We start from the raw sequence: 8,586 nt of genomic DNA, 5'->3' as shown, positions 1-8,586 counted from the left end.
TGACTGCAGTCAGTGGACAACTTGGAGGCGGCAAGAAGTGAGAGGACCAAGGACTTGTCCACAAGAAGAGTCCTAGCTGAAGGGAGAGGATTTGGGGTCTCTTGAGGTCACCTGGTGTCCTTGGTTGCTTTGCATTTCCTGCTTTGGGTTTTTGGGTGGGGATGGCTGGCCTTGGAAGCTAAAAAGCAAGAAGAGTGGGAGCCTGGTAGTTTTAAATACTAATTTGATTGCTAAGTTTTATTTATTTATTGCTTCTTGCTTATTTTTATTTATTTATTTTATTTATTTAATCAAATTTCTATACCGCCCTACTCCCGAAGGACTCAGGGCGGTGAACAGCCAAGATAAAATACAGATAATACAAATATTAAAAATCCCTTAAAATTATTAAATATTTTGGCCGAAACACAGATTAAAACACCCAATTTATAAAATCACGAATTAAAAAATTTAAAAAATAATTTAAAAGAGGGGAGTTAGGCCAGGCCAGCTTGCTGAAATAGAAAAGTTTTGAGAGCACGGCGAAACGTGCGCAGGTCCGGGATCTTCCGTATCTCTGGGGGGAGCTCGTTCCAGATGGTAGGTGCCCCCACAGAGAAGGCTCTCCCCCTGGGGGCCGCCAGTCGACACTGTTTGGCCGACGGCACCCTGAGGAGCCCCTCTCTATGGGAGCGTACTGGTCGGTGAGAGTCTATTGGTAGCAGAAGGCAGTCTCGTAGATACCCCGGTCCGATGCCATGGAGCGCTCTAAAGGTGGTAACCAAAACCTTGAAGCGCACCCGGAAGACCACCGGGAGCCAGTGCAGCTCGCGCAGGAGGGGGTTCACATGGAAGCGCCACGTCGCTCCCATAACCACCCGCGCGGCCGCATTCTGGACCAGCTGGAGCCTCTGGGTGCTCCTCAAGGGGAGCCCCATGTAGAGAGCATTGCAGTAGTCCAAGCGGGAAGTAACGAGAGCATGAGTGACCGTATTTAACGAGTCCTGATCCAGAAAGGGATGCAACTGGCGAATCAGGCGGACCTGATAAAAAGTCCCCCTGGCCACGGCCATCATGTGCTCTTCTAAAGACAGCCGTGAGTCCAGGAGGACACCCAAGTTGCGAATCCTCTCCGTGGGGGCCAATGACTTGCCCCCAATAGTCAGTGATGGCACCAACTGACTATATCGGGATGTCGGAAACCACAGCCACTCGGTCTTGGATGGGTTGAGCCTGAGTCTGTTATTAAAATATTAAAGTTATTAAAATATTAAATCGGTGCTTATTTTGCCCCAGGACTAACTGGCAGCTGGGGTGAAATCCCAAAACAATTGGAGCCCCATTTCGACACCCATGGCATTGACAACCTCACCATCGGTCAATTGCCAAAGGCAGCTTTCCTTGGAAGAGCTGACATCCAGTCTGGCTGACAGTGTGAAGAACCACAATCCCCCCTGTGAGGCAGGACCTTGACGTGGTTGTGGGGCTTGTGTGCTCAAAGGAAGATGAGGGCTACACCTGAGGTTCAACCATACTGGACAGGACTCATGAGAGGAACCGGACAAAGAATGCCTCTCCCATAAACAATAGGGAAAAACACACGACAGAAACCCAGGTGGGCTCTCCAGTTGCCCAGGTCAGGAAGGACCGTGCCAGGGGTTCAAATTCCTGGACATCTGGTGGAAAATGACCTGCAGGACTCAGGACTGCTGGCTGAGCATCCAGGGATGGCAGCTGCTGAACCACTGGAAGGAAAGTGTTTTTCCGACTCTCCCCAAGATGGCAGCCAGACTCAGCAGGGAGTTTTCCCTTACTCCTAGTTTCCTCACCTGAACTGGTTCTTTTCTTCCCTTTTTTCTTTTTTATGCACTTTTTAATCTAGTTTTATTTAGGTTTGGGGGCTTGTTTATCATTCCCCCCCCCATTTTTTGGAGGTTTTGAATGAAATAAATAAATGATTTAAGAAAAAGAAATGATATGAGAAAAAGTACAAATGAAATCTTAATGAAAGATTCACATTGTAGCTGCCATTCGTTTGTTCTTATATAAAATAGGAGAGCTTGTTAAGTCCTCCTGCTAAAAATTGTATATTTTTCTACTGGATTTTACTTATGCACTCTATTAGGAAATCATAGATATTGTTCTAAAAACTGGGTGGTATTTTTAAAACAACATCAAAGTAGCTTTGTCTAAGAGTCAATATAAACGTTGCATCCTGAAAAAATCCTATTTCTTCAACTGTCCCGCCTGTATTAATGACAATATAGAAGAATAGATGGAGAAGATGCTCCACAGGGAATGATCAGATAAGGGGGGAGGGGAGCCCCCAGGTGCATAATTGGCAGAGAAAGAACCTCAGAAAGGACCCTCCCTCACTTTTCAGGCTTTCAAAAGCTTTGGTGGGAGATTTGTACTTTCAGACATGCAAGGTTCTCTTATGTGCCCTTCCAATAAAGTAGAGTTACATCATGTTTCCCATCTGATGTACCTGGGAGAAGATATGGGGGGGGGGGCTTGATACCTAGTGTGCCAGGTGAGTCTGGCCAGAGCCGGATCTGGGAGGTCTGATGTGGCTGCTGCAGACTTTTGAGGTCCTTCTGCTTCTTTTCTCTCATATTCTGAAGCACGCTTTCTCAGTTGGCTTTCTCAGTTGGCTTTCTCAGTTGGCTTTCTCAGTTGGTTGTAGTGGTTTTTCTCCACATGGTAATTGTGGTCCATCTCAGCCAGTTCATGCTGCAGACTCTCGAGGAATTTCTTACCTTCTGGCGGAAGGTTCCTCACCTCTTCGAGGTCTTTCTCAGAGTCAGGCTTCTCTTGGTTGAGATGGACACTTGCCTAGTGACCTCATGCAGTTCTTTGTGGAGTTCTTCAATGTATTTCACCAAAGATTTCTTCTCTAGCTCTAACTGATGGCATGATCTTCTGCAGGTTTTCTGCAGGTCTTCTGCTGTGGTCTTAAGTTGATCCACTTTCTCCTGGAGACAGCTGTGCTGATCTTTCATCTATTTAATCTAGTTTTATTTAGCTTTGGGGGCTTGTTTGTCTTTTTTTTTCCATTTTTTGGAGGTTTTGAATGAAATAAAAAAATAGATTTGAAAAAAAGAAATGATATGAGAAAAAGTACAATTGAAATCTTAATGAAAGATTCACATTGTAGCTGCCATTCGTTTGTTCTTATATAAAATAGGAGAGCTTGTTAAGTCCTCCTGCTAAAAATTGTATATTTTTCTACTGGATTTTACTTATGCACTCTATTAGGAAATCATAGATATTGTTCTAAAAACTGGGTGGTATTTTTAAAACAACATCAAAGTAGCTTTGTCTAAGAGTCGATATAAACGTTGCATCCTGAAAAAATCCTATTTCTTCAACTGTCCCGCCTGTATTAATGACAATATAGAAGAATAGATGGAGAAGATGCTCCACAGGGAATGATCAGATAAGGGGGGAGGGGAGCCCCCAGGTGCATAATTGGCAGAGAAAGAACCTCAGAAAGGACCCTCCCTCACTTTTCAGGCTTTCAAAAGCTTTGGTGGGAGATTTGTACTTTCAGACATGCAAGGTTCTCTTATGTGCCCTTCCAATAAAGTAGAGTTACATCATGTTTCCCATCTGATGTACCTGGGAGAAGATATGGGGGGGGGCTTGATACCTAGTGTGCCAGGTGAGTCTGGCCAGAGCCGGATCTGGGAGGTCTGATGTGGCTGCTGCAGACTTTTGAGGTGCTTCTGCTTCTTTTTTCTCATATTCTGAAGCACGCTTTCTCAGTTGGCTTTCTCAGTTGGATTTCTCAGTTGGTTGTAGTGGTTTTTCTCCACATGGTAACTGTGGTCCATCTCAGCCAGTTCATGCTGCAGACTCTGGAGCTGCTTCGTAACCTCTGGCAGAAGGTCTTTCTCAGAGTCACCTTCTCTTGGTTGAGATGGACACTTGGCTAGTGACCTCATGCAGTTCTTTGTGGAGTTCTTCAATGTATTTCAAAAAGATTTCTTCTCTAGCTCTAACTGATGGCATGGTCTTCTGCAGGTTTTCTGCAGGTCATCCGTTATTGTCTTAAGTTGATCCACTTTCTCCTGGAGACAGCTGTGCTGATCTTTCATCTATTGATTTTTTTTCCCTGCAATTTCTGGGACTGAAAGTCAAAGGAGTCTCTCAGTTCATCAACCTGGAGGTTGGGACCATCAGTGGTCACTGAGAGATCTCCCAAGGATATTGACCATTTCTTCCTTGTTGCTGACCTGTTTGAAAAATGAAGAGACACAGTCACATCCTCTCTCCGTTCAGGGCCAATTTTGCTAACCTGCCTTTTCCACTCTGGTTTTTTCCTACAGTTTTGGAGTCCATCATCTTCTGCTAGAATGAGATGCAGGAGGAGTGAAGACCCAATGGACAATCTGCAGAGGGGTTGCCTGCCAAAGGATCCTTTAGATATAATCTACCCAGATCAGTTCTCAACTAAAAACCACCAGGTTCAAAACATCATATTTGAGGGCACATCAAGTGAAAACCAGCTCTCTGGAGACGTTCCTAATGCTGGGAAAGGTGGAAGGGAAGAGAAGGAGAGGACAATTTGGGGTAAGGTTAGTGGATTTGATTATTGTGTGGATGGGTGAATTTTAGGGAGACCTGAAAATCCAGACTGGGGACAGGTCATCCATCTACCTCTTTGGCCACTCAGAGTCCACACAGTTTCAATGCTGTCAATCAATGCAGACGAAGCTCCCTGGAGAAGTCGGTAATGCTGACATGGGTGAAGGAAAGAAAAGAAGGGAAGGATCACTAGTAAGCAGCTATAGTGGGGATGGGGGAAGGTTGGGAGACCCGAAGGACCAGGTTGGGGCAGATCTACACGGAGAAAATCATCTATGGGCTGCTAGGCATCAACATTCAACTTGATGACATAGAATTAATCCATCAATCAGTCAATCAATCAGGCAGGCAGGCAGTTGACTTACAAGGTCCCTTTCAGCTGTAGGCTTCTATTGACTACTTCCTTTTCATTGTCAATTTAACCTGCAAATAGGGAACAGATGAGGGTTAATACAATCAAATGACAATAGCCTAAAGCAGTCATTAAATTACAGTATAACAACTTTGTGTAAAAACCACAGTCTTGGCCCCTTTAACAGATGGATGGTCTTCAACTCCCAGAATTCTGCATGCTGGCTGGCTGGAGAATTCTGGGAGTTGAAGTGTCCCTCCATACCTTAAAGGGGCCTAGTTCAAGAAACACCAACAGAATCCCTCAATACTGATCTCTCTTCAAACTATCCTGATTTCCCATTTGATTCCAAGTCCAACTCAAGGCATATTGTTGCTCAAAACCCTCCAAAGAAGCTGGTATCGGCTCTCCATCAATTTGGACGTCTTTGTATTGCTATGATTTCTGATAACAGGAAAAGGTGATGACCATTGGAATTAAGACAGATCCCCCTCAAGTACTTACGAGTCTCATCTTAGCCACGAAAGCCAGGTGGGAGACCAGGAACCAGGGCCGGATTTAGATGAAAAGAGGCCCTAGGCTATTCCACTTATGAGGCCCTTTCACCAGTGGTGGGATTCAATTTTTTTAACAACAGGTTCTGTGGGCGTGGCTTAGTTGGGGGTGTGGCTTGGCAATCATGTGACTGTGTAGGCGTGGGTAGCTCATCATGTGACCGGGTGGGCATGGCTATGTGCATAGGGACTACTCAGAGGGCTGAAAAAAGTCATTTCTGACTGGGCCTCGCACTTTTGACTGGTCCTCACACTTATGACCATCCTCACATTTATGCCCGTGCAGCTTTCTTAACAACCATGTCACTCATTTCACAACTGCTTCTCTTCACCATGGTGACAAGATAGGGCAAAAACGTAAAATGTGAGGACAGTCGTAAGTTCGAGGACTGGTTAAAAGTACGAGGACCAGTCAAAAATAACTTTTTCAGCCCTCTGAGTAGTCCATATGCATAAAAGGATACAGCAATAGAGAGGGATGAAGGAAGGGAAGGGAGATTAGAGTAGGAGTGAGGGTAAGAGAGGGAGGAAGAGAGGAGGAGAAGGAGAAAGGAAGAGGAAGTAGGGAGGAGAAGAAGAAGGGGTGGGGAAGAGAAAGTAAGAAGGAAAGAAAAGAGAGAGGTGGTAGGTTTGAGGAGAAAGATTGCTGTACAATAAAAAAGATGAAAGGGAAGAAAGCCAACCCCAAACAAATATAAAGATATTAAGATAAAGAATGAATTGTTAAACTTTAAAGAATAAAAGAGAACAAATATGAATAAATAACAATAATTAGAAACACACATACAAACATACAATGTATTTTCTTTGAACAGAGTATTTGGCCGGTTCACAAATTTAAACAGTGTTTAATCATTTCAATTAAATTTACAATTTCTATATTTCCTTTTTGCCATATTTATTCCTCATCTATTTTTGTAAAAAACCAATATTACCCTTCATCCTCATCTCTAATCTTAATCAAATTCAATTTTTCCCTTCTATTCTATATTATACCCCTTCCCATTGTCATCTATTTTTATATCCATCCTCACATTGGTTAATTATGTAATATTAGTTGTTTAATATAAATTCAACATTTTAATATAAATCAATTAGTTATATAACTACCTTTTTTGTATATTAATCAATATGAACATGAATATTCCAATTATTTCCATGCAATCCAATTTCTTACAAATCAATTAATTATATTTACCAATAATAATAAACCAAATAATTTCCCCCATATATTCCTCCAAACCACAACTTAACCATTTTTGCTTTCAGAAATATACAATAGTATCTCAATTATTACCATTCCCTAGTTAAATAGAGCTTTTTTTCTTTTGTGTTTTAAAATCTTGAACTCTCCTCTTTTTCCCTAAATTTCCCATTGTTTGTACCTACCTTTTTTGGTGAGGAAAAAGAAAAGAATTCTGCCTGCCTAATTTTCCAACCTTGCAGCAACAGCAAAGCAGTTTCACTTTTGTTTCTCCGCATAGCTAGGGGGAAAAAAACCAGCACTCTTTTCAAGGAAGCAGAAGAGCTCTGAGCAAAACAGCTGAGACAAATCAGCTGAGAGCCGGGAAGCCAATTAGCCTATGCTGAAGCTCCGGGGGCCAATAAAATTATAAAAAAAACACTGAACCGTTTGTTAAATTGCTGGCTCCCCCGCCCCTCGCCCACCACTATTGATTGGCAATAAATAGTGGTGCGGAGGGGCGGGGCAAGCCAGCAATTTAACAAAGGGTTCAGCTGCACCACTGGCTCTAGGGTGGCCCTTTGAAGCCCCGCGGCAAGAATTTGAAGGTTTTTTTCCCTCTAGCCATCGGAGGCAGCAATAGATGGGGAGTGGGCGGGGTAAGCGAACGGCCGACGATCCAACAGAGCAGAGAGTGAGGGTGAGTGAAGGCGTGGAAGCTGCTTTCTCCATCCTGCTCTCTTGCGTCCGGAGCCGGTGGAGAACCACGTGGCAGCCCACGTGCATCCCAGGCAGCGGAACTCAGGCTAGGGAAGGGGTGGGCAATTGTGGCTCTTTTACAACCTGTGGCCTTCAACTCCCAGAATTCCTGAGACAAGCCAAGCTGTCTCAGGAATTCTGGAAGTTGAAGTCCACAGGTTGTAAAAGAGCCACAATTGCCTACCCCTGGCTACGGTAGGCTGGCGCCGCACGGGTGGGAGGCGAGGGGCGGGCGGGCCAGCAATTTAACAAAGGGTTCGGCCGAACCCCCTAGAACCCCCAGAATCCCACCACTGTGTAGGCCCCTCTTGATCTTGAGGCCCTAGGCTGAAGCCTAGTTAGCCTATAGGAAAATCCGGCCCTGCCTGGAACCAGTCTCTCTCTCAGCCTTCACAAGGTTGTTTTTGTGGGGATGAAGGAATCTTAGATTCGTTCACTGTCTTGAGCTATTTAGAGAAATCATAAAGGTGGTATAAAAACCTAAGTAATAAAAAATGAAAATAAATGAATACTTCAGTTGCCAGGCCAAGTGTGTTTGGAAAATAACTACTATCTGGCCAATGGAATCACAGTTTAGGTTAATTTCCCCAAATCAGGTCAACCTCTAGCTTTGGGGTCACAATCTCCATCCAACTGGGACAGCCTGAAGCCAATTTTTGGCCTTAAACCTTGCAGATTTTTCCTAGCGCACTTCACCGCCAGCCAGCCAGCCAGCCCCAGCCCCTTTCTGGAGACAAGGACCTTCGAGATGGTGGATGAGGAGTTTGGTGACAGGTATGGAGGCTGCAGACAGGGCAGGTATCAGCACGTCTGTCGTGTTTGGTTGAACCCCATTTCACTCATCTCCCCCCCCTTAATTCTGCCTTAAAGGGGAGGGTCTCTCCCTCCTGAGGAGCCCAGGCGAGGGAGGCCCTGCAATGCCCCCAGTGCTGCCATCCAATCCAGCCACTTTCCAGGGATGTTGAGCAGAGCCTCCATTATGTGGTCCAGACTCCCCAAGGATGCTGGAGGTTACCATGGTGAGCTCCAGCCAATGAGCTCAGGAGGAGCCTCTGACGTCACAAGCCAAGGGTCTGATTGGCCTGGACCTGAGATTTGAATAATAACCCCCAACTGCCTGCCTTCACCTGGGGGCGGGGCTTATCCATGGATGAACCGACTCTGAAGGG

At 44.8% G+C, this 8,586-nt stretch overlaps 1 long non-coding RNA gene across 1 annotated transcript; it reads right to left on the bottom strand.

Moving 5' to 3' along the window:
* Positions 1 to 3,118: 3,118 nt before the first annotated feature.
* On the bottom strand, positions 3,119 to 8,381 carry LOC148112054 (uncharacterized). The gene is made up of 3 exons (XR_015729923.1): positions 8,159 to 8,381; positions 4,935 to 4,992; positions 3,119 to 4,217 (listed from the first exon to the last, which is right to left on the bottom strand). It is a non-coding gene; the product is annotated as an uncharacterized LOC148112054 (long non-coding RNA).
* Between the last annotated feature and the right edge of the window lie 205 nt (positions 8,382 to 8,586).

The sequence above is a fragment of the Pantherophis guttatus genome, chromosome 15, assembly GCF_059756535.1.
Source record: "Pantherophis guttatus breed Tessera chromosome 15, ASM5975653v1, whole genome shotgun sequence".
NCBI lineage: Eukaryota > Metazoa > Chordata > Lepidosauria > Squamata > Colubridae > Pantherophis > Pantherophis guttatus.
This window is presented reverse-complemented; position numbering and strand designations above follow the sequence as displayed.